Raw genomic sequence first — 24,612 nt, 5'->3', positions numbered from 1 at the left:
GCCTTCCTAGATGAGGTGTTGCGGGCAAGTCTCACTAAGAGGAGGCTCCGGGGAAGATCCAGGATTCGCTGGAGAGGTTGTGACTCGGTTGGCCTGGGAATGCCCCAAACTACCCCTGGGCGAAGTGGTTGGGGGTGCGGGATGTCTTGATTGGTTCAAAAGATTCACAACTGCTCTAAGTGTAATCATAATGTGACGGTCATGCAGAGCGCTAACTAAAGCAGAAGTCACATTGCCTTCTTGTAATTACATTAACGAGCTGGGCTGCTGTGAGCACATAAAGAGACAGACTGATTTTTATTTATTTTTTTGTGCTAAGACAAAGATAAAACTTTGGCATGTGTGCCAGACTTGATTGTTTGGAGGAAATCTTGCACCTGATCAATATCATTCCCCACAGTTAAGAAAAATACTCTTGGCTGCAGTAGTTTAGCAAGGTTTAGTTTAGTTTTTGGGTTGTTATTGTTGTTGTGAACTGGGGAAGATTTTTCCGTTTTTTTTGTTTTTTGTTTTTTGTCTCCTGAGTGTTGCCACAGTTACCTTGAAAAAGCAATTTAGTTACTTTCCTGAATACATGATTTTGAAAGTGACTTGGTTACTTTTCTGATTACTTGACTTTGAAAGCAACTTAATTACTTTGCTGCTTACTTGATTTTAAAAGTAACTAAATTAGGTTACAAGTTACTTTATTAGATACATTCAACAGATGCCAGCAATCCTGCTTAACATAAAATCGACACCTGGTTTTGCCAATATTTAATTGGAAGTTCATTTTTAAAAATGAATTTTTTTTTTTTAATAATGTTTGTTTTTAATTGGAAATAAAATAAAGACAACATTATTTTCTGTTAACATAATTAAAAAAAAAAAGTAGTCTTTCTAGATTTCACTTAACACAAATGTTTTTTTAAAGTCATTCTGTTTTGACATAATTAACTGTTTATTGTATATTGTCATGGAAAACATATAATTTATAATTTACATTGTTTATAAATGTAACGCTTAAATTTGGGGACCTCATAAGGTCACACGGCCTTGTGGGCCTTTTCTTGAAGCTTGAATGTGCTGCAATCTTTTTTTCTTTTTCTTTTTCTTTTTTTTTTGTAACTCACCGGTATTGTTTTTTAAGATAGATTACACTTAGTCAACAGCAAAGAATTTGCAATGTACCTTAATGTTTTCTTTAGCGAAGACAAACTCAAATTAATAACTGGATTTCTAGCTTGAAAACTGCATTTGTTTCAATAGGGAAAGATGATTTGTGATACGGGTGTCTCGAAAGGGTCGCAGAATGAATTTAACTTGTATCTCAAGGCACCCTTATACTCAGTATGTTTTGTGCTGTTACTAACTTCAATCGACTGCCTTATATTTGCTACAAAGCAGTGATCACACGTCCTATTGCTGACAACTAGAAGCAAATATGCCAGTTGGCGGACGTCTGCATTCCACTGACTGCTCTTCTTTGTATTTACATATTTTATTTCGATACAGCTCATCTACTGGATCTCTATGGATTGTGCAGGTGTACCTAAACAAACGACATACTGCAGCATTAATCGTACTGGCAGCACTCAGCGAGTAGGATTGAGAGAATTTCAATCAGGTTCACACTAATCTCCAGACAGCGGCCCTCGGGAACCTCTTCTCTCCCTCCTTCTGTCGTCAAAGGCGTCCCGCTGCTCTCATTTCTGCTATGCCTCCGCCCACCAGACGCCAGCACATCACCTTTCCTCTGTCTGCTTTGAGATATAGGCCACCGAGATAATAATTATGTTGGCTGCGGGGGGGAGTGGGGGGGGGGGGCACAACCTGAGAATGGATCACTTGTAAAGTGAGCCCAGTGATGCGCATTGAAAGCGTGACTTTAAAGTCTGTGGGAAATTTGACTCCCTGGCCATGCACGTGTGCTTCTGAAGACAGCTCAGGTGAGAATGTTTGGGAAGTGTCGCTGCGAAAACGTCTCGTGAGGAGACGGCTTGACATCTCTCCTTGCACGCCCGCCATTGAGGTGAAATCGTTCTCTGTATGTGAGTAAAGTTAATTTCCCCTTCAGGAAAATAATGAGTTCATTGAGATGATTGGAGATGTGAGAAACCATATCTCAAGGCACCATTGTAAATCCCAAATTGTCAATGGGAAGTTACACACAAATAAAGTACGGAGACCAGTGCACTGTTAAAACTGATGGGTCAAAAGTAACCCAAATTAGGTGAATAACTAACCCAGCACTGGGTCCAAAATGGACCAAGCCTTTCAATTCATTAAGTTTTATTTTTAGTATGTACTATATAAAATAAATTGTATTTGCAAATTTGACCATTTTTGAAATAGAAACAAGATTTTATAAGGAAATAGCCCAATTTTATTAAGTAACAGCTAATTTATGTTAAGTTATCCATAACCAAACACTAGTATAGTTCAATTTAATCAAAAATTATTAGTAGAAATTACTCATAAAAGCATACAAAGTCACACCAATTTTAAAAAAAGTTTAAGTATTGTGTATCAATTTGATATATACATATATATATATATATATATATATATATATATATGGGGTTTACAGTGCATCCTTGGGTAAAAGTAACCCAAACTGCTCAAAATACACATCAAGCAAGCATTTTTCAGCGTTTAAAAAGATAACCTCCTTGGCAGAGGTAGTAATAAAGGAGACAGCATGTCCAATTCCAAGCATTTGTCCTACAGTAAGACGCTTTGATAAGATCAGTAGGTTTGAAGCAGAACCGGACTTTGGCAGCCGAGACATTTGCTCATTACTGTCTCTCTATCAAGCTTCTTCCTCTCTCACGGATCACATTCAATATTGGACAGAAATCCTCGGCGGGCGCTTTCGCTGGCAAACTTTGCCTCTGTCAATAAAAGCGGGGTTTAAATCTCTTGGGATTTTCTTTATTTGTTCCTTCTTATTACCATTTCACACTTAGATTTTATTTAATTAAAAAAAAAAATTTCTGGAGAGCTCAGTATTGTTCATTCGGTAATTTTACCGATTTGACATGTCATCATCATTGCTCTCTCTTATTTATTTTATTTTATTATTTATTTATTTATTTTTTTATTATAATTTTTTTTTGTATGTGGGTGAGTATGTGTATGTGCGTGCGTGTGAGTCACACTTAGATTTAAGATGAATAGTGGTTATGGAAATTCATGCGAAATGACTCATTGTGAAAAGCACTTTTTTTTTTATGATCAATGTTCACTTCATCTTTTTTTGACAGCACTGAACACAGAAATAGACTTGTTGGTCGTGCGCGTTACAAACCAGAGTATTAGAAAAGGCGCTTATGAAAATAGGCAAGAGAGGGAAACGAAACATAGATGCGTGTTGACTGGAAAATGGAGTGTTACAATATGGGAGGTCACTCAAGCGGTGGGATTACTGAGCAGAAATCTCCTTTGATTAGTATTCCAGCTCTGACGTCCACGTGTGGGGTTGCAGCGAGAGAACAGCAGGGTGCGGGCACATAAACATGCTGCTGAAGCTCAACATGGGGAAAGACCATTTCACTCTCCTCCCTGCTGCTGCTCTTCAATTTATCACAGTGGAAGGACAGCAGATGCACTCACTTGCAGAGGGGGAGGATTAGACGAGAGAAAGAAAACAGCACCAAATTAAAAAGGAAAAGGAAGAAAGAGAGCTCTCACGCTGGCTTCTTTCATAAAAATCAGCACAGGGGCTGAAGTGAATCAATAATCGAGTGTTGTAGAGTCAAGATGGAAAAAAAAGTTCAATGTTAAACTATTGGGGAGCTTAAATGTGATTTTAAAAAGTCTAATTACCTACAAACAAGAGTACAGTCTGGTGGTTTTATACGGGGGGAAAAATACTGGTTCGAATTTCAATACAGAGAGAACTGACACATTTAAAAATAATAATAATAATAATAATTTTACTTAAATAGAGCACATTAAGTTTTATTTTTAGTATGTACTATATAAAATAAATTTTATTTGCAAATATTACCTTTTTTGAAATAGAAACAAGATTTTATCATGAAATAACCCAATTTAATTTATGTTAAATTATCCATAACCAAACACTAGTATAGTTCAATTTAATAAAAAATTATTAGTAGAAATTACTCATAAAAGCATACAAAGTCCCCCCAACCCCCCTTTCCCCCCCCCCTCGAGGGCCGGAGTACTGCAGGTTTTGGATGTTTCCCTTCTCCAACACAGCTGATATGTGCTCATCAGCAAGCACTGCATAAGCCTGATAACGATCCTGCTGATTGGAATCAGCTTGTGTTGGACGAGGGAAACCTCCAAAAACCTGCAGGACCGCGGCCCTCGAGGACCGGAGTTTGACACGTATGCTTTAGGGTAAGGTGCGTATTAGAGTGGAGGTTACAAGTTGTTTGCTTGTGTTTTGCATGTCACACATATTATTGTTTGCTGGCAGAAGATATGAAGTGTTTATTAGGGGTAAGGTGTCTATTGGAGTGGTAATACACTATATATATATACGTTGTGCACCACCAACTTGTTTTTGTTTAATTAATAAAACCCTTTTGTTTTGGACTTGACCTCAGCCTCCCCACACTTGGGTCCAAAACCACAGACAACCGTGACACTGGCATCTACCGTATTAGGGGTAGGGCACCTATAATATTCAAGTAAAAGCCACTATTTGAGTAAATTAGAGCAAAGTACAGAATAAAAAAGTACATAATTTCTCCTGGTAATGTCACACACATACGTAGGATCCTTTGCTGGCAGAGGGGGTTGTTAGGGTTACGGCATCTATTAGAGTGGAGGCCACTATTTGAAGAAATATGATATCTTGCAGATGCAGCACAGGAGATCAATAGAAATGATTGAATTGTTTCTCCTGGCCACATCACACATATACAGGGCCTCTTGTTGCTTGAGAAGTATCTTTGTATTATTAGCTGTATGGCATCTATTTAAGTAGAGGCCATTATTTGAGGTAATCCAGTATCTGATAGATGCATCAATACAGAAGAACAGAATTGCTTGGATTCGTTTTCCTGCTCACTCTTTTATACAGTCTCCCGTTGCTGAGGATTATATCAGGCACGTATTAGGGGTAGGGTGCAAACTATAATGGAGGCTTGAGGAGAGCATCGCGGTCCCGAGCAGGGTTCTGGTGGCGTGTGTTCAAATGTGGGGTCAGCATGTCCATGTATGGCCGCGATTGGCTACAGACGTGCTTGACTGTCAGTCGGTTTACAGAAGCCTGAATGGATTGAACCCGCGTGCGCAGCACCAGGCACCACCAGCCTGCCATGCATACGTGTCATTGTTTTTATTGTTTCTTTTCACGGCCACATCTCTACTTGCATGTGATTCGTGGGAAACAGATTATTATGAGACAAGTGTATATTTAGCCCCGCCACAATGTCCTTCTCGTTGCCTCTTTTTGGGGACGCGGATGATTATGTGGCGGTGTTCAACTCTGCCCTGAGCTAATTTAGGGTTTTGTTCCACCTGCAAATTACTGCCAGTGTCATTCCCACTTTATACAACTGGGATGTTTGGTCATTCCACACTGGAGCTCAGCACTTTAGTTGGAACAGACTGCAGAGTGGGCGCGCGCCGTTCATCTCATAATAAATTTTTTATTCGTCTTTCAACGACCCAACCTGTCACATCTTTATGCTTACAAAGCAGGTTTTTGTTCATCACGCAGGCTCTTTAAGTCTCAGCTGTAATTTAGTGAAATCACCTTTTACTGACAGTGAAACTGTTGGTGTGTACACTGTTTCGTAATTAAATAACATCGACATTAATCATTGCATTTTTATCTGCGTGTGCAACTCTTCAATAAAACATCATTTGCTATGCACCTCGATACATGGGGAGCGATACCATTCAAGGACAGTTCATTTTAAAGTCTAACAAGCTCAGTTCGAGAGGGAATGATGCAATACATTTATTTTGGATTAATATGACTGAACTTGTCATGATATATATTAAGGGTGTCAAAATGAGTGTGTTAATTTTGAGTTAATTTAAAGTTCTTTAAACGCCAATAATTTTTGAACGCACGATAAATGACCACCCCTTACTCGGAAAGCCTGTATTGGGGGAATTGCAGTCGCGTCCACGTTAAAAAAATCTTGGAGTAAAAGGTTTAATAATAATGTATATATTTGTGGTGAATGGAGTCAAGTTGCATTTTAAAATTTTAAAAATGTGCAGAATTTCACAAGTTACTTCACGTTAAAGATAGCTCTTAATATGAAAACAAACATACACCATTTTACAAATGCAGTTGTGCCATCCAGTGGCAGAAAAATAACCTCAACACAAATCAATATCACACTTGTTTTTTACATTACAGTACATCTTTTTAGTTTTAACTCAATTTTATCAATTATGAAATTACTGTATCATATATGACTAAAAGATGCAGCTATATTTGTATTAGATTAACATTTTTTTCCACTTTTGTTAACAAGAGAATGAAAACTTCGAAATCATTTTATTGCACATTTAAAACAGATCTAAAGCTTGCGATTAATTAATTAATAATTAATTAATAAGAGTAAAACAAAAATTGAATATCTTCCAAAAATTTAATAATTTCTGTGATTCCATTCAAAAAGTCAAACTTTCATAGATTATAGATTCACGGCCCACAATTTAAGTGATTTCAAGTATTTTTATTTTGTTTATCTTAACATTATTTGGGCTTCCAGCTCATAGAACACATGAAAAGAGGATGTCAAAAAATTTGAATAATGTCCTAATAAATCACCATGCATATTTCCCAGTGTTTTATTTATTTATTTATTTAATTTTTAGGGCTGTCAGTTGATTAAAATTTTTAATCCTAATGAATCGCATAAGTTCTATAATTAACACAACTTTGATATGTGTTCAAAATTTACAATAAAATATGATATTTACAAGTTATTAATAATCTTGTTTGGTATTTCCCACCTTTCATGTGGGTGGGAGTTCTGTAATCCAGTGTAGCAGAATGGTACCGGGCCAGTGGTTGGGGGCCACTGCCCTTGTTAGGCCAAATCTTTACTTTATGCCTTATTGTTCTATCTCTTCGTTTATCAATTCCGTAATTCCTTCCTTCTGCAACTAAGTAGAACAGATACTGTATCTATTTCGCCTACTCAAATGTATGAAACCTAATTAATTTTACTCATTTTTATCTAAAAACATGCAGACTTTCATTCTTGAGGTGACATAATGCTGCAAGGCTCTCGCAATTTCAAGAAGAAGTCGAATTACACGACACTTGTCATACAGTTGAAGTGTCTGAAAGAGTTCATCCATTTTGGAGTATTAAGTGACAAAAATGGTCACTGTGTGAGTGAGCTGACAACAGTGGAACACTTAAAACGTAACACAATCCAAAACAAAAAGTCAAACTGACGTGCTGTATTTATAGTTCAAACTAGAGTGAAGTTACTTGAAAGTTGTTTCCCTTCTGATCTGCAAACTTTTTCCTGCTTCCACGCTCCAAGGTGTCAAAAATAAAAAGCCCACTTTGGGTTATTCCTCTGTAAAAGTGGGCCTCACACGTAGAATAGGAAGACAACTTGACAGACTAGACTGTTAGGGATATTTAGAAACTGACAAGGCCAAATGCTAAATTGGCTCCCTGAAGCCAGAGGAAATTGCACTGACGCGTGTGCGCGCTTGTGTGCGTTTGGTTGTGTGTGTTTGTGTGGAGTATCTCCTCCACTTGTCACCACCTTCTGTAGCTGTCCGCGTCGTGTTTCTGTGAATGCTTTGCTGCACTTCTTTCGCAAATGCTAAACAAGCTCCCGTTGCCATGGGAACAATCAGCTGGGCTACACTGCAGTCTCCTCATGAGAAGCGTCCATGTTGTGTGTGTGTATACGTGTGTGTTTACGTGTAACGTGTGAACCTTGCTTTGTTTGTGTTATTTATGCCACTGCAAACATTTGTGCACTCACTGGACACTTCTTTAGGTACACCTGCACGCAGTTCTATATGCTGTATTTAAATTTAAACATTTATACAGAAAATGTAGTATTTTATTATAATTGCTATTGTTTTGTTTTTATTTCATTTTAATACATGTTTTCTATAGTCTATCCCAGCTGAAAACTGCCATTCACACCTATGGACAATTTAGAAGTATCTTAACACACTGAGCTGAGATTCAAACCCAGTACCTCTCAACTATCGGGCAGACACGATAACCACTAAGTCACCGTGCCGCCCCTTTGAAATTTAATTTTGTAGTTTCAGTGGTGTAGATCAGATGTAAAATCAATGGACACTACATTAGGTACACCTGCACAATGTCAATTTATTATTTCATAGTTATTGATTTCAAATATATATTTTATAAAAGTATTTTATTTGTTGGTTTTGACTCATTTTGGCAGTTTGCAGTGAATTGTATGGAATTGCACTGCAACAAATGCACAGATATTTCATTAGGTACACCTGTGTACAGTCAAAGGATTTGTATAGAAAACCGTTCCACAATGTGTAACAAACTTTTCGGAGAAGCATTTTAGCTTAAAAATAAAATAATTGACCAAAAAGTTTGCACATTTTTCTGTCATTTATGTTTTGTTTTTGTTTTTTTATGTACAGTTGATATAAAGTCTACACACCCCGATCAAATATCATGTTTTTGCGATGTGACCACCAATACAAGTCAATTTGGAAAAAAAAAAATATTCCAGAGGAGACTTAAAAATAACAACAGACACAATGTGGTTGCACAAGTGTGCACACCCTTTTACAACTGGAATGTGGCTGTGTTCAGAATTAGCCAATCACATTCAAACTCAAGTTAATTAAATATGAGTTAGCGCGCTCCATTTGTTCTGCTTTCTAGCGTCAAATGTACCACTTGAATTCTGGTCAAAAAGATCTACAGGCTTTCATTTGTTTTCACATGCCTTCATTCGTTCGCACTATGTGGTGCTGATCCAAATTGGATTGTTTGGCCTTGGTGGATGTCTGCTCTCTACTGAGTTTCATTTTTTATGAATGAAAAAAATCTTGCCAGAGCTCCTAGTTCCATGTAGTGGCTCTCACTGCAGCTGTACTATTATACAGTGTATACAAAATCTCCAGTCGTAACATGTCAGTGCAAACAAATTTCAGATGTCATGTACATTTTATTGCGTTCAGCCTCCACCATTTTGCTTTTGATTTGTGCTCCTGCCAGCTCACGATGAATGTTCATCTTTTAAAGGTCAGATCCCTCTCACCTGCTCTCGCCTTACGTCCGCCTTTTATTGGAAGTTAGGAGGGAGAAAATAGTGGCTCACATCTTTTTAGCGTTCCATTGAGGCGTGTCATCAAGAAACAGGTCACTTTTTCACGTCTGTTGCCGTGGGCGCGCACTTCAGCTGCATACATTAATCGCTATGCTATGTCTCCCCGAACCGGCCTGCATTATGCATCTGTGACCTCACTTCGGCACGCAGGCTTTCTCCGAGTGCAGCGGCCCCCAGGGTCGGCCCACTCACTTGCGAGCTGGACATGCAGGGATAGAGCGCCGTGACATTGATGGTGAGGAGTGGACACGGTGTACTCACGCACGCACACGCATGCGCGAGAGGAGGGGTCCTCGGTGGTCAGGTGGGTTCCTCGGCCTGCCCTTCCACTCAGGGGGAGGTTTGAAGACACAGCAGGTGTTTTACTTGTACAAGATGAAAAATTGATGGTTTTATGTTACACTCGGCATGGTACGCGCTCACTACGGAACGGGCCTTTCTTATAGGGGATTTGGGTCTGACTACTGTATTCGCCATAGTGTAGCTAGGCAGGAAAGACGATGCTTTCTTGGATATTATGACCACATTAGTGGAAGTGCAGGAAAGCCTACTAAAACATCAGGAATGTATTTGGCGTTAATATGAGGCACATAAAATGGTGGCAGATTTGCTGTCTCCCATTTGACATGAGTTTGAATGTGATTGGTTCATTATGAGAGGGTTATAAGAGGGTGTGCACACTTGTGCCACCACATTAACTCAATTGTTTATTTTTAACTCATTCATTGCCATTGACGGCTATAGACGTCCCCAAAAAAATTGAACTATTTTTATTAGTTTAACATTTTTTTCCACTTTTGTTAACAAGAGGATGAAAACCTAGAACTTTTTTTTTTGTTGTACTATTAGAACAGATATAAAATGTGTGATTAATCGTGAGTTAACTATTGAAATCATGCGATTAATTACAATAAAAAAATGTAATCGCCTGACGGGACTTAAAGATTATTAAAAATTCGGGGTGGCAGGCGATTAAAATTAATTAATGTAATTAATCGCATGACTTCATTTGTTAACTCACAATTAATCACAAATGTTATATCTTTTTGATATGTACAATAAAAAATATTTTTTTTTCTACTCTTGTTAACAAAAAGAGAAAAAATGTTATACTAATAGAAATAGTTCAAATGAATTTTTGACGTCTATCGCCGTCAATGGCAGTGAATGAGTTAATTACTTTTAGAAACTACTTTTTTCAGACCGATACCAGAAAGAGTTTTCGACTCTTGAGTAGCCACCGATACCAATAGTACCGATAACACTGTACTTTTAATACATAAAATTTCCCCCCACAAAAATCAATAACAGATGATTTTAAATATCCCAATATAGCATTTTTTCCTTAATTTCATGCCATTTTAAAGGGATACTTGACTCATTTAGCCATTTTCAGCAGTTAAGAAGATATAATTTTGTCTAAAACACATTTTGCCACTTGTTGTCCAACTGAAAATGACAAATTTGTGAATGTCACATGACTAAACCCAGAAAACAAGTGCGCAGTGATTGGTCGTTAGCTGAGCTCTGAGCACTTTGATGTCATTTTCACTCGACAGCAAGTGGCAAAATGTGTTTTACAGGTATTAATTGTGCATGAAAAATAATAAAATGATCAGATTAATTATCAGACAAAGTACCGGTTTTAACTTTTCATTGCTGAAAATGGCTAAATGTGTCAAGTATCCCTTTCATGGCAATTTTCTATTATTTTGATTTCTAATTACTTGTTGCTGATTGTAAAGGATGATAATGGCATCCGTCACTATCCCGAGTACCGATACCATAAAATAAAGACTGGTATCAGCCCAATGTGATACCTGGTATCGATTCACGCCCATCCCTACTTTATTATTACATCCCCTCTCCAAGAGTTTATTTTCTATTGAGTTGCATAGTTTGTAGACCAATTATCCCAAAACTTGGCATTTAACCGGGGTGTGTAGACTTTTTATATCAATTGTACATACACGCCTAAAAAAAAGAATATGCATGGGCAAACGGATCGATATGTCATTTTTAATCATTTTGATTATTATAGCTAACAGCTAATGAAAAAGTCGAATTTTGACGTCTGAAATGTTTTTAATATTATGTAAGAAACGTTCAAAATGGTTTGGAATATAGAAACAGTTGGCATTGGCCTTTTGAAAGACATTTCCAAGTCAATATAATATATAAATTTCACTTCCTGAATTGAACTACCGCAATAAAAGTTGTTTTTCTAAGATATTCAAATTTATTGCAAAGCATCTGAAAGGTGGTTAGATGACATTTCTCATTCATTGGCCTTCAAGGCAGTCAATATTTAATTCTGCAAACCAACAAGTGGAAGAAACCAGGTAGATGAATCCAATCCATTCTGTTGACCTATTTTGCTTCATTGTCTATTTGTTATGAAGTTTTATAATAAAATACACACGTCTGTGTTGTTCAGTCTGTTGAAAGAGAAATTGAAAGCATAAAAGCACACTCGACAATTTTCTTGCTTTGTCTGTCTGAGTGGTTGGTGCCTCCACTATTTTTTCACATAAATGATGATAAATTCTTCGAAGGTGAAAGGCAGACTGGCTTCGGAGACGCAGTGGAAAGCTTTTAGAGCAACCGTTTTTGTGCTTGCATGTTGCGACTGCTCGTTAGTGAGCTCTGATTGGAGCGCAGTTCATCGCCATCTGGCTGCGGGTGCCTCACTGGTCTCTAATCATTGCTTAATAGAGAAGCATCCAACACACACACACACACACACACACACACACACACACTAATGTGAAGCATTAGAGAGAGAAAGAAAATATGCAGAATGGACTGTCAGGCTCTCATTGAGACAGAATTGTAGCTACAACATGGTGAATTGGTTGTCATGGTGACAGTGAGTGTGGTGGGTTTAGCATGCTGGGAACAGTTAAGTTCATTTGATTTGTATACAATACAGCAGAGGAGTATAATCAGCACAAACCCATACATCATAGTCAACAATTTAGGATTCTTTGATAAGGTTAAGTTTAGGGAGAACTTCATTGACTCTGTCGTTATGTGTAGTAGTGCTAACATGCTAAATAGGCTAGTTAGCCTTCTTATGAAATCAACATAACCACAAAAAACGGCATTTGTTATTGCTTTGGCTCCAATAGAAGAGTACAGGATATGGTGTTTAAATACCAAATTTGCATTTACTATTTGTTTTTATTTATTTATGTATTTTTACATATGGCCCATGACATCTCCTAACCAGAAGCTAGCAGCGAGTTGTTGTAGGCTACTAGCTAGCAGAAGTTCTAGCTTGCCCCTCTACCCATCGCGTTCTGTAGAGCCCTGATAATTTCCACATCATAATTGCCACTGCATTTGGCCATTTCTGAACAGAAGTCAGGGGTAAAGGCTACCTCTGGCTCGAGGGTCTTGAGTTTGACACGTGGATTGTAGCATCGGTAGGAAGCCTGAAGCCTTGTTGGCTAGTATGAAAGGGAAAGGGTATGGGTTGTTGTTTTTTTCTTCTTCTTCTTCCACAAAGCAAGGCTTGTGTTCATTAGGAAAAAAACTTTACACTTGGGAAATGTGTTCACTTTAAGTTTGAGAATAAGAACGTAGAATGTGTTCCTTTCTCTCCTTAACAATTTGCAGTGAGACCGAGCAAAATGTTGGTGGTTGTCAGGGGGCAGTTACATGAGACAAATGATATCTCCTCTTACATGTGTGTACAGTATATACGACCTCCCTGACAGAGTATAAAATACAAAATAAATGGACACGTCTTTGCCGCTGCCTTCCTGGTTGCCTTTGAACTGTCTCCTTACATGTAAGTTTTTATTCAATTCTATCTCTCGTTATTCTCAAAGCGCTTGAAGGAAGTTGCCCACCAAAGGCTGAAAATCAATTCTTTCGCAGCCTTCCAAAGGTGTGAGAAAGTCAAATGCTCTATATGTGCAAGTCATAAGTAAATCTAAGTTCAAGCCTTAAGTCCCAAGTTACAGTACAAGTAATCAAGTTAAGTATATCCAAGGTTGGGTTAATCATTTTTAACCCAGCAGTTTTTGTTGAAAGTTTGATTAACGTGTGTAACACGCTCACTTAGAACACAGGCATTAGAGTTCAAATTCTGGTGAGGGTGGGCAAAATGGGTGTGCTGTGTCAGGATGGTAATCCATTTCTTGGTAGCTTTAACTCATCAGTACATTTGACCCGCTGTTGCTGTCTCACAGTGTGGACATCTTTTCTTGTCACAGGAAGTGCGTGACATCTGCTCTTAACGATAAACACCAAAGCAGGGACGGAGTGTCACCGGAGACGAATTGAATGAACGTTAATTAGCCGTCAGCAGACACCAGATGGGCCTGATACCTCCTATTGCAATCAAACTTCATCTTTAGAGCATGTGATGAGGTGACCCATGAACACAGCAGGACTCCATTGCGATAAAACGACTTTTCATTGTTGAAAATCACTTTTTCTCACTGTTGGCTTATGTAATCTTTGAACGCTGCTGTTGGCATTCTAATCTTCTGCCCGCTGGAATTAAACTGACAATGATGGGCTAACGAATTTGTTGCGCATCCTAAAGCTAGCTGTTTCTCCACTTGTGCAGAGATCATTATTATTAAAGTGACTATTTGGACAAATGGTTATAATCAGGTCTACTTTCCATCAACATATACACAATAATTGGAATTTCTTAAGGTGAACACATAGACCTACAGCATTGGCAGTAGACAACAAGTAGACACTTAGAGTTCGAAGCAAACATGGCGAGGCAGCATTTAGCTGTTATGTTGCACACAAATGCAAAAAAAATCAGTCCTGGGTGTAAATGCTTTTATAGCCAGTTGAAAGTCTTCTGTTAATGTGTTTAAATGTTGTCAAGATATATTCTTATAATAATTTGGGTAAATTACTTTTATTTTCTCTGCTTTTGAATGTTGTTAGCTGTTGTGTGTGCCTTTTGCTTGTGTGAACATACTGTGTTGCTTTGCGTATGAAATGTGCTTTAGAAATAATGCTGCCTTGCCTATAGTTAACCCATTTGCTCCCAAAAATGTATTAATATGTTCTATTTTTTAAAAATTAAGTGTCCCAAAGACGTATTTGTATGTTTTTTTTTTTCATGCTAGAGCATACAGAAGGCTTTGATGCAGCCTCTCAACTGCAAAGAAAGGTTAAAGAAATGGTATTTAATAGATATTACACAAACGGCCAGCAAGTAACAGCAGAGCAAAGGAGATCAACCAGGGCCGTGTTGAAAAAACCCTCAATTACTCACAATTCTAAATAGATTTGTGAATAAAGATGAAACTTAGCTATATTCTAATGCTAATTGCTGCAAAACCGAAACGGAAATATAGAAATATACTTTTTTTTCCTGATGAAAGAAGAGACTTTAATCTTTCTTTTGGTAGGTTCCATGTTTTTATAGCAATAGAACACAATATTCTGTGGGCCTTGCAACATCAGTCAAAATCCAGTTAAACAGCCGGGAGTGAAGGGGATTGCTTCTGTGAAAATGGCTGGGAGTGAATGAGTTAAGGAAAACAAAAAAAACAACAAAAAAAATCATTAACAAAATAAAAAGCGAAAATGCTTTTAAAGAAACAAAAACTGACCGACATCTTATGTTTATAAAACTAAAACTATTATAATGAAAAATTAAGATGTATTTTTGTATTGCTGTATGTCTGCACAAAAGAAGGAAGGTCAAACAGTTGTTAGAGAATTGTAGTTTGCGTTTTATAAAAAGTAAAACTTTTTTTTTTATCTCGCATTCAACAAATACACCATATATCCTCCAAAAACTAAAACTAATTATTATTAAATTAACCAGTTTTAAAAAACTAATCAAAACTGACTTAATAAAAATTTTAAAAAAGTTAATACAAAATTAAAAACTAGTTATAATAAAAAATTCTAAACTAACCGTGCTAAACTAAAACGTGTATATACGGTAACGTTAAATACACGAGTAACCCATGTAAAGAGAACCCCAAACGTGTACAAAAGAGGATGTGTGGTCACCCTACCCTAGAAATGAGAGGCAGATGGCCATCCTGACTCATCGCTCACTCAAGGCTTCTTCCTGTTGGGGACTTTTTCCTGCTCGCTCCGCTTACTCATGTGAGATTTGTTGGTCCTGCTGTTGTCGCTCAGGGCTTCATAAACAAAACTGAGCTCAATAAAAAATGAATAGTCAAAGATTTCCGAGTAGAATGCTGCCAAATGCTGCCATTTGGACAGATTTAATGGTGACTCATCACTTCTGCTCCCCTGGTTTCCAACACTCCTGCCACTTCCAGGCTGAGACCAAAGACCATAGCAACAAGACAGCTGCAAGTTGACATTTAAAAACCTAAAACAGGAGAACTCGCCATAATGCTTACTGTTTCATGACTATATCAGTGTTTAATTGGCAGAACTCCGGCCGATTATTATTATTTTGAAAAGGCCTCATATTGGCCAGGCAATTTTATCAGTTGGACCTTAATTTGTAGAAAATACTGTAAATTGGATAACTTCCCACAGAGTGGTTGGTAATCACTGATCTTCACCCATATAATGTTCTTTCCACAGAGTATTTTTAGATTCACACCATCCTCCCAAAATCATACACACGTACACCCCGACACCGCATCATTTTAACACCACCTTCACACTTGTAAGAGGACACATGGTGCGCATGGCGTGCGCAGCCTGCAGCTCACTCATCCATCTCCTTCATCTCATCGTCACCCCTCCAGCGCACGAGGACGACAGCGGACGCTAGTTGTGTGTGTGTGTGTGGGGGGGGGCAGGAAGGTGCGGCGACCAAGGGGAAAATGGTGACCGGTGAAGAGGTGGGCACATCTGTGGGGGTCACTGGAGCGCTTGTCCATTAGGGACACCGCAGGTTGGAAACATAGGAAAGTTTCTGGAGCGTTTCTAATCAGAAAATGTTGCTTTCCAGGCATATTGAGAAGTCTTAAAGTGGAAGTCAACCTTCAACATTTCTTGACAATAATGTGTTATATGTGACCTCACTAGTCTAAACATCACATTCAGGTTCATATTACATTTGTGGAAAATGACTTATGCAGCAAAATCCGTCTTAGGCGGCGGCCATTTTGCCACTTGCTGTCCACTAAAGATGACATCAATGTTGCTCAGGGCTCAGGCAACAACCAATCTTAGCTCACCTGTTTTCTGAAGCTGCGCTGTGATTGGTTGTTACCTGAGACCTGAGCAACTATGATGTCATCTTCAGTCGACAGCAAGTGGCAAAATGGCCGCCCCCTTAGACTAACTATTAACTCATATTCCACTAACACAATATTAACCAGAATACCATATTTAGACTAGTGGGGCTGCATAGAACATATTGTCAAAAAAAAAGAGTTGACTTCCCCTTTAAATAATTAAAAATATATATTTCTGCAATTTATCATATAATTGCAATATTTTAAAGATTGCTTTATTTTTTCTTTAGATGTTTATTGCACCACGTTGTCCATTATACAGGTTTGAATAATACATGCATACAAGTTAAGTTAAGCGCAGAATCATTCATAATCTTGCCAAATTGGGACAAATATTGTTTGTGTAATCATCTATCCAGCCATTCATGTTCTAAAGAACTTTTTCTCATGGAACATTTTGCTTTTTAGCTTAATTATATACATTCACAGCAATAATTGGAGTGTTACAATTGTGGTGTTAAATGTTTCGACCCCCAAAGTGTGTTTTTAACACTGTCTGGTTGAAATGGAGGTCAGTGCTGGAGTTATTTGACAGAGTTGATTTATTTAGTGCTAAGGCAACTCTGCAGAGTTAATCAAAGTAAGCTCCGCCCACTTGATTAGAACTGCTCTGCCGCAAAGACTTCTGGGAGTGCTTGTTTGTTTGGTTGGTTGGTTGGTTGTTGTTTTTTTTTTTTGGGGGGGGGGGGGGGGGGTTACAATCCAAATGTGTTAAGCTCACTGTTGCATCACATCTTAAACTCATTCACTGCCATTGACGGCTATATACGTCAAAAATTCATTTGAACTATTTCTATTTGTTTAAAAAAAAAAATCCACTTTTGATAAGAGAATGAAAACCTAGGAAAAATATTTTTTATTGTACATTTACAACAGATATAAAATTTGTGATTAATCGTGAATTAACTATTGAAGTAATAAAAAAAAATTAATCGCCTGACACGATTTAAAAAAAAAGAAAAAAGAAAGGATTATCAAAAATTAGAGACGTCAGGCGATTTTTTTTTTTACGCGAAATTAATCGCATGACTTCACTAGTTAACTGACTATTAATCACAAATTGTATATCTGTTCTAAATGTACAATTTAAAAAAATCTAGGTTTTCATGCTCTTGTTAACAAAAGTGGGAATTTTTTTTTATTAATTAATAGAAATAGTATTTTTTACAGTCTATAGCCGTCAATGGCAGTGAATGAGTTAATGTAATAATGTATTAGTACAGTATAGTTAAAAATGTGATTACAATATCAGGATTTTTTTTATTACATTATTGATGAAATTATTACATTATTAGGCTTTTTTATTTATGATCAAATTAAGTGCTAATTTTATTACATTTTCAGGTATTATTACATTTTAAAATCGGAGGATTCTGACTTTTTAAAATAATATTTAAAAATAAATATGTATACCAAAAAAAAAAAATCACTTCCTTTCCATTTTGTGTTCAGTACGCTTGCTGGGCTGAATTATGCTCTACTGATTGTTTGTTCATTGTTGCCATTGGACATTTAATTATTTGTCAACTTATGCTTTACTGTCATTGTTTTTTTCCTCAACCAGAGTTTGGCCGCTCTTTCACTGAGTTCTTTGACCGCTATGAAGAGGAGCGATTGAATGCGAGCATTAGCTCATAAAACTTGGCTGCATAAGTGTCTGCGAATCCTTTTTCTTCATTCATTCAAAAAAAACATCTTGCAGTATTTTGCATCATTTCCAGCCAGAAGCTACCCAAACAAATACCATTTGGCCAAAGGTATGAATAATTTTGGGCTTAACTGCACATTCTTCTCTGTGTCCTGCCAATGAGTCAGACTACAGCGTGAGACTTTAGGAACGGAATAATGCATTACGGCCATGAGGGTTATATTTTGCATTACGCGATAATACCGTCCTCATCTTGTAGCAACATTATAGAAAAACAAGAGGACAATTCTGTGTTGTGAGTCGCTTGCTTTTATTGCACCTTAGGCCCTGAGTGGAACTTTCCACGAAGGAGACTAGAAGACGAGGCGGAGGTGTATGATCATACAGCAACTAGCATTCTATCAGATGAGGCCTTTTGTGTACTGGTAGCATAATTCCATCTGCGCTTCCCGCTGCAGCCTTAAATAAAACACAGCCGGCGTTATTCCAGAGGGGGAACTCCTTGTCGAGCAGCCGCAGCCTTCCGCTGGGAGAAAGGTCAGCCATTTATTGGTAAAGCACGGAAAGATGCAGCACAGTAAGAGGATTAGACACGCCACCTTGCACTCGGCAGAAAAGAAAGTAGGCGAGCCACTAAGTGATTTAATCCTTTTATTGATTCAACTCATGTTGCGCAAAGTGTGACTCCACAGCAGACGTGAATCAGCAATTCACGCAGTGTGACGCGGTGGAAAACCCAAAAGACAACAATGAGATTTGTTTTTGTTCGTCATCTTGCGGCACCAAATGTCATTGTTTTGTTTACGCTCGTGTAATCTTTGTATCGCCTCATCTCAACAACACAATCTGACTCACCTTCTTTCTCTTTGATTATTTATACATTTGCATTCATTTCTCACAATCACCCACGGGGAAAGTCGGCATACTTAATGTGATAATATCTGTAAAACTTAGTGCTGATCCTGATAAAAGTTTCGGTTAAGTAGAGCAGAACTTTGCAGGCGGAAATTGGTCTGAAAGGCTGCAGCTGCCGCAAAAATGCAAACTAATGTGTTGGTTCATTTTGCTCTTGATTATAATTACCTCCACCAAGGACATTATATTTTTATCAAAGTTTGTTTGTTAGCTGCAGGACTAAACACAAGGTACCTCGGTAATTTTAATGACAATGGAATGAGCCACACACACACACACACACACACACACACAAATGTGTTTATCTCTGAAAATTATGCTGATTGGGCTAAACAGAAATAAAGATATTGGAAAAATATGGGACAATTTACATATTTAGAATCGTTTTGTGCGCCTTTATTATCATTTTTTCATTAAAAAAAAAAAATGCGGAATCTTAATCTGTTCCAAAACGTTTGACTAAAACTGAATCATACGTCAACTAAAAAAAATATTTCCAATAGTAAATAATTCAAATTCAATGTATTCATTGCAAACACCCGCAAATTTTAACAGAAAAAAATATATTTCATGGAGAATAACTATAGTCCAACATACAGTAAGTAAACAATGTGTAATAAATATAAATTACTTATGAAATTAATTTTGCGGAAAGGGTAAGTCAACCCCAAAAAATTCTTAGCAATATGTTTTAAACACGGTATTCTGATTAATATTGCATTTATGGAATATAAGCAGCAAAAAGCACCCATTTGTATCCATTTTAGAGGGTGGCCATTTTGCAAGTTACTGTCAACTTAAAATAACATCATAGTTGCTCAGAGCTCAGGTAATGACCAATCACAGCACACCTGTTTTCTGAAACCGAGCCGTGATTGGTCGTCACCTGAGCAACATTGATGTCATCATCAGTCGACAGCAAGTGGCAAAATGGCCGCTCCTTGAGATTTATACAAATGGGTGGATTTTGCTGCTTAACGTATACACCACTAACGCAATATTAATCAGAATACACTAGTGGGTGCTAGTGAGTCATAGACCGCTATCGCACAAAAAAAGGGAAAATAGTGAACAGGAAAACGTGGATCCTAATGGGAGGCGTCATCCTGTCGTGTTCTCTACATATTATCCTCTCCTTGTTTGTCCATCTCTCTTTCCATCACGCATGTGTAATGAAGGCAAAGAGAGCACGAGGCCTGCTCACTTACACCTTTTCCGGGACAGGATATCTTGTGGGAGGATATTAAATATTAACTCCCCATGGCCGCTAGGGCGAAGCTTGACTCTGTCCGGAAAAATGAGCACGGGCGGGAACGTTGCTGTGTGTTTGTCATTTGTTATCAGCGTTGGCGGGAGATCTAACCGCAGTTTATGCGAAGAGGAAGAGAGGCAGGCTCTCCCCTCGTCTGCACAAGTCATCGTCAAAAGCTTACTAGCTAGCTAGCTAAATAACACAAGACACAATGGCCTGAAATTGCCAATGACTGTGAAATGTGAACTTTTCTCATCTCAAATTGTCTAAAAATGTGAATTTGAATGTGAAAGTTTGTCTATATGTACCCTGCGATTGGTGGCCAACTAGTCCAGGGAGTTCGCTGACTCTGCAAAGTCAGCTAGAATAGTCTCCAGTACAACCGTGAACCTATTGACCCCAAGCACTACAGGAAATGGATGGATTGATGAAGTCACAGAAGATGGAGTAGTACAGCTTCACAAGTCAAGGGGCCAAAATGCTCGTGTATGTGCTGTTGGTCATCTGGAGTACACCACACACTATAAGACCACCTTATCATGCGTGGGATCTCGCAATTGAAAAATCACCACAGAGAAAAAATGTTGCTAAATGTGTTTCCATGCTACAATTAGAGGTGCTAGCTTGCGAGCTAACAATCTTCTGGGACTCCTCTCAACTGACATACGTGGGGCTTCTCGCCAGCGGGATCACCTCAACGCTTGAGAATATCATTAACAACTCTAAGCTGTTCAGTAAATTGGAACATCCTGGGAAGATGCATTTTCGGGGTGTAGCATAGCTACCAAGCTAACAGCACACTGTAGTCATGATCAGTGTTTTGTTGACTTAGTTTGGATTAGATATTGTTTTGTTTCATGTTTTGTCACATTTTCCCCGTCACTTTTTTTTAATCCAGGAAAAGTATTTTTCAAAGAAAACAAAAAGGGAAATAAGGCATGAGGAATAATCAGAAATACTAAATTAACAAAGTAAGAAAAAAAAAAGGTACAAAGATACACAAGGACATGGAAAATATGACAAAAGATGAAACAAGACAACAGTCAAAGCATTAAATATCATAGATCACAACAGGAAGAAATGGTACAAATAATAATAATCCCCCCAAAAATCAGGATATTTGAAATAATCAAAACAGTTTCATGCTATATCTCCGCAATTCAGGTCCGTCCCCCCCCACACACACACACATTTTCAGCAAATAACTTGGAAGCAAATCTCTGAAATCACTATAAAGGATCTATGATACTCCTCATAGCAACAACAGCCATATGTCAGAAATTAGCATTATTATCTTAGCCAATAGTGAGTGTTTGTATTGGAGTGAGTGATGAGTGAAAAGCTATTTCTTCATTTACAAACACGCAGGCGCTATTGCCTCACTGAGAAAATTTACAAGTAACGCAAAGCGCAGAGTGTGCCTCATTACCACTTTTTCATAAGATTTAACACCTCAATGAATCTGGTTTCTATTTGCACCTCGCTGGTGTCATCACATCTCTATCACATCTCCGACCAGCATGGAGTAACAAAGCGGGCGGGGATGGAAAAGGTGAATGTTCAGGTGTTTTGTTGCCCGTCATGCTCCGTCTGTTCTCTGCACACAACACGCCTGTGTTCAGTATCGCCGCTGTCGTCTGCATTCAGCGTGATTCATTAGCTTGGCGGCCTGCTCCGTGCGTTCAGCTTGATTAGAGCCGATGTGATGAGCGAACGTTCCACTGCACAGCCAACAGTAGAGGAGGAGGCGCTCGGCTGTTTGTTTGTTGTTGTTGTTTCTCCCTTAAAAACGCTGCACCCGGTATTCCTTTAGGACTTTCGAGGTTTGGGCTTCCACGGCGGCACATATTGCCCACAGTGATGACTCCGAGTCTGGCTTGTCACTTTTCAGGGTGCTGTTAATGTTTCACGATGACTTGTTTTACTCCCTCGGGTGTGATTATTCAGTGGCTAGAGAGCGACCTCTAATGAGTCAAATGTGAGACTTTTCATCCATCATTCATTCCTCTTGAGAGCCAAAGCTATTTTCAGGGAATGTCCTGCTCGAGTTTAAATGCTACACTGGCCTTTTAATTGCTATTTGAGGTCTCTGAGTCTTTACCCATTTCCACAAGGTCTCCTTAGCTTTTAGGCCCACTCCCTGCAAAAGACAAGTTGGGTGCGCGAGGATTCACCTGTCAAGATTAATTCAAGTGTATTAGTGTTTATGAGCGGAAATAATCCCGCCCGTCGCTGCCCTGGGACGCGGCCATCCACATTGACCTTGTGCTGGATTTCACACTCAAGACTGAGGACGGGACTAATGGATGTGGCATACATTGCCTCAGTAACCTGCTTAACCTCTGGCACCGTGACCATACCCTATTGTGCTCAGCAGATTAGATCATTACAAAATGGCTCAAAGGTCTCTGATACTCACCATTGAAACACCTTGGGAATAACGTTGATACTACTTTGCCAATTCAGTTTAAGACTCAAATCAAAATGGTGGTTCCTCCAAGACCAATACATTATGTATTCACATAATATCAACATATTTAATTTAATTATTTGGCTCACCAACTCAAATTGTACCACAAATAGTGGTGTTAGCTACACAGTAGACATTAGCCGGATATGCTAACTAGCCAAAACGTTAGCATTAGGACTGACAAAAACATAAAAGTAATGTCGTTTATTTTGCTCTCTCGATTAGTCCACTATATGACAAGTAACATTACGCCGTTAAAGTTACACTAAGTAGTCCGGAAAAATAAACTGAAGCTAAGACTGTGTACTCATTAGCTGCGTTAGCATGTTGGTTGAGTTTCAGCTCCTGTTTATACTCGCTGGGCCCTATTTTCGTGCCCAATATGAGTCAAGCGCAAAGTGCTGTCAAACGTTTTCGTTCTTTTGGTATTTTCATAGGCATGGGCAGTTAGAGAGTGGTCGCGCCACTTTATAAATGCTTCTTTAGGGTACCCTTATAAAGTGGAGCCAACAATGTCCGTCAGAGAATTCCAGTAAAATACATTATGCAGCATGTTTGAATACAAATCAGTAAAATACACTATTTTCTTCCTCGCTCACTATCTTCGTCCTTGAGTTTTTCCTCTGTGCTGAAGAGGGAAAATACAGTCGGTGAGTAGATGCCCATGAGACAGCATTAGCTTTGGCCGTATTTCTTTTGAAATGCAGACGTTGGGCTCAATCAACGCTTTGGAGAGAGAACTTAAATAGGTCATGAACTAATAGATGACTTTTTTAGATTTCATCTCAGATGGGATTGACTGACAACAGCGCAGTTCAAAGCGTTGAATGTAGTTCGCCATTTGTTCTTCTTGTGACATTGTGTAACTTTGAAGTTGAGGGGCATCACACGTGTCCAAATGTGTGCCATTAGGCAGTTCTTTAAAAGACATGATGCACAACTTGGCTCGCCCGTGCTTGTTTGTTTTGTGTTGGTGATGAATTTGGCTTTCAAAATGGAGGCTTGGAGAGCGTTTGTTCAAGGTTTTGAGAAGGACAAGCTAACACAGATGGCAGGTAGCAGCTGAGATGCCCCATTTAAAAATAAATAAATATAAATATTACAGACATTGTAGACATGATCAGACATTCCTGCTTTGACAGTGATTAAACCATAACTTGGAATCACAGTTAATCCAAAGACTTCCATTTTGTGATGCCTGACATATGTTTTAAAGGAGACGTTCCATCTGATCTGTCAAAATTCAACAAAGACTTCATGAGGTGAAAAATAACTTGAATAATCAACAGACGCTTTACCAAGATTAAGGTTAAAAAAAAAAAAACATGTCACAGTTGTATAATGTAATGGTATGAATTTGTAATAGCATTGATTAAGTAGCATTATTTATTTGTGGGGAATATTATAACAAAAAATGTATAAAGCATCCTTGATGTACACTGACACCGAGAAAAGAAGAATGGGGCCTTGGTTTCACATAAGAAGGTTCTATATCCAAGGAACTGAAAACTTAACCAATACCAATCAGGAAGGGTCTTTTTAAAGCATCATTTTGTGAAAACAGTACTTTAACTCATTCACTGCCATTGACAGCTATAGACATTTAAAAAATCATTTGAACTATTTCTTATTAGTTTAACATATTTTTCCATTTTTGTTAACAAGAGTGTGAAAAGATAGATTTGTTTAGTACAATTAGAACAGATATAAAATTTGTGATTAATCGTGAGTTAACTAGTGAAGTCATGCGATTAATTAAAATTACAAATTTGAATTGCCTGATGCCCCTAATTTTTTATAATCTTTTCTTCTTTTTTTTTATAATCTTT

At 38.1% G+C, this 24,612-nt stretch overlaps 1 protein-coding gene across 1 annotated transcript in view; it reads left to right on the top strand.

Moving 5' to 3' along the window:
* The window catches only part of LOC144056838 (potassium voltage-gated channel subfamily B member 1-like), a 53,057-nt gene that overhangs the window by 19,530 nt on the left and 8,915 nt on the right, over positions 1-24,612 (top strand). The window lies entirely within an intron of this gene.

This window comes from Vanacampus margaritifer, chromosome 8 (genome assembly GCF_051991255.1).
Source record: "Vanacampus margaritifer isolate UIUO_Vmar chromosome 8, RoL_Vmar_1.0, whole genome shotgun sequence".
In the NCBI taxonomy this organism is placed as follows: domain Eukaryota; kingdom Metazoa; phylum Chordata; class Actinopteri; order Syngnathiformes; family Syngnathidae; genus Vanacampus; species Vanacampus margaritifer.
Note: the sequence above shows the minus strand (reverse complement) of the source record. Positions and strands in the feature narration are given on the sequence as shown.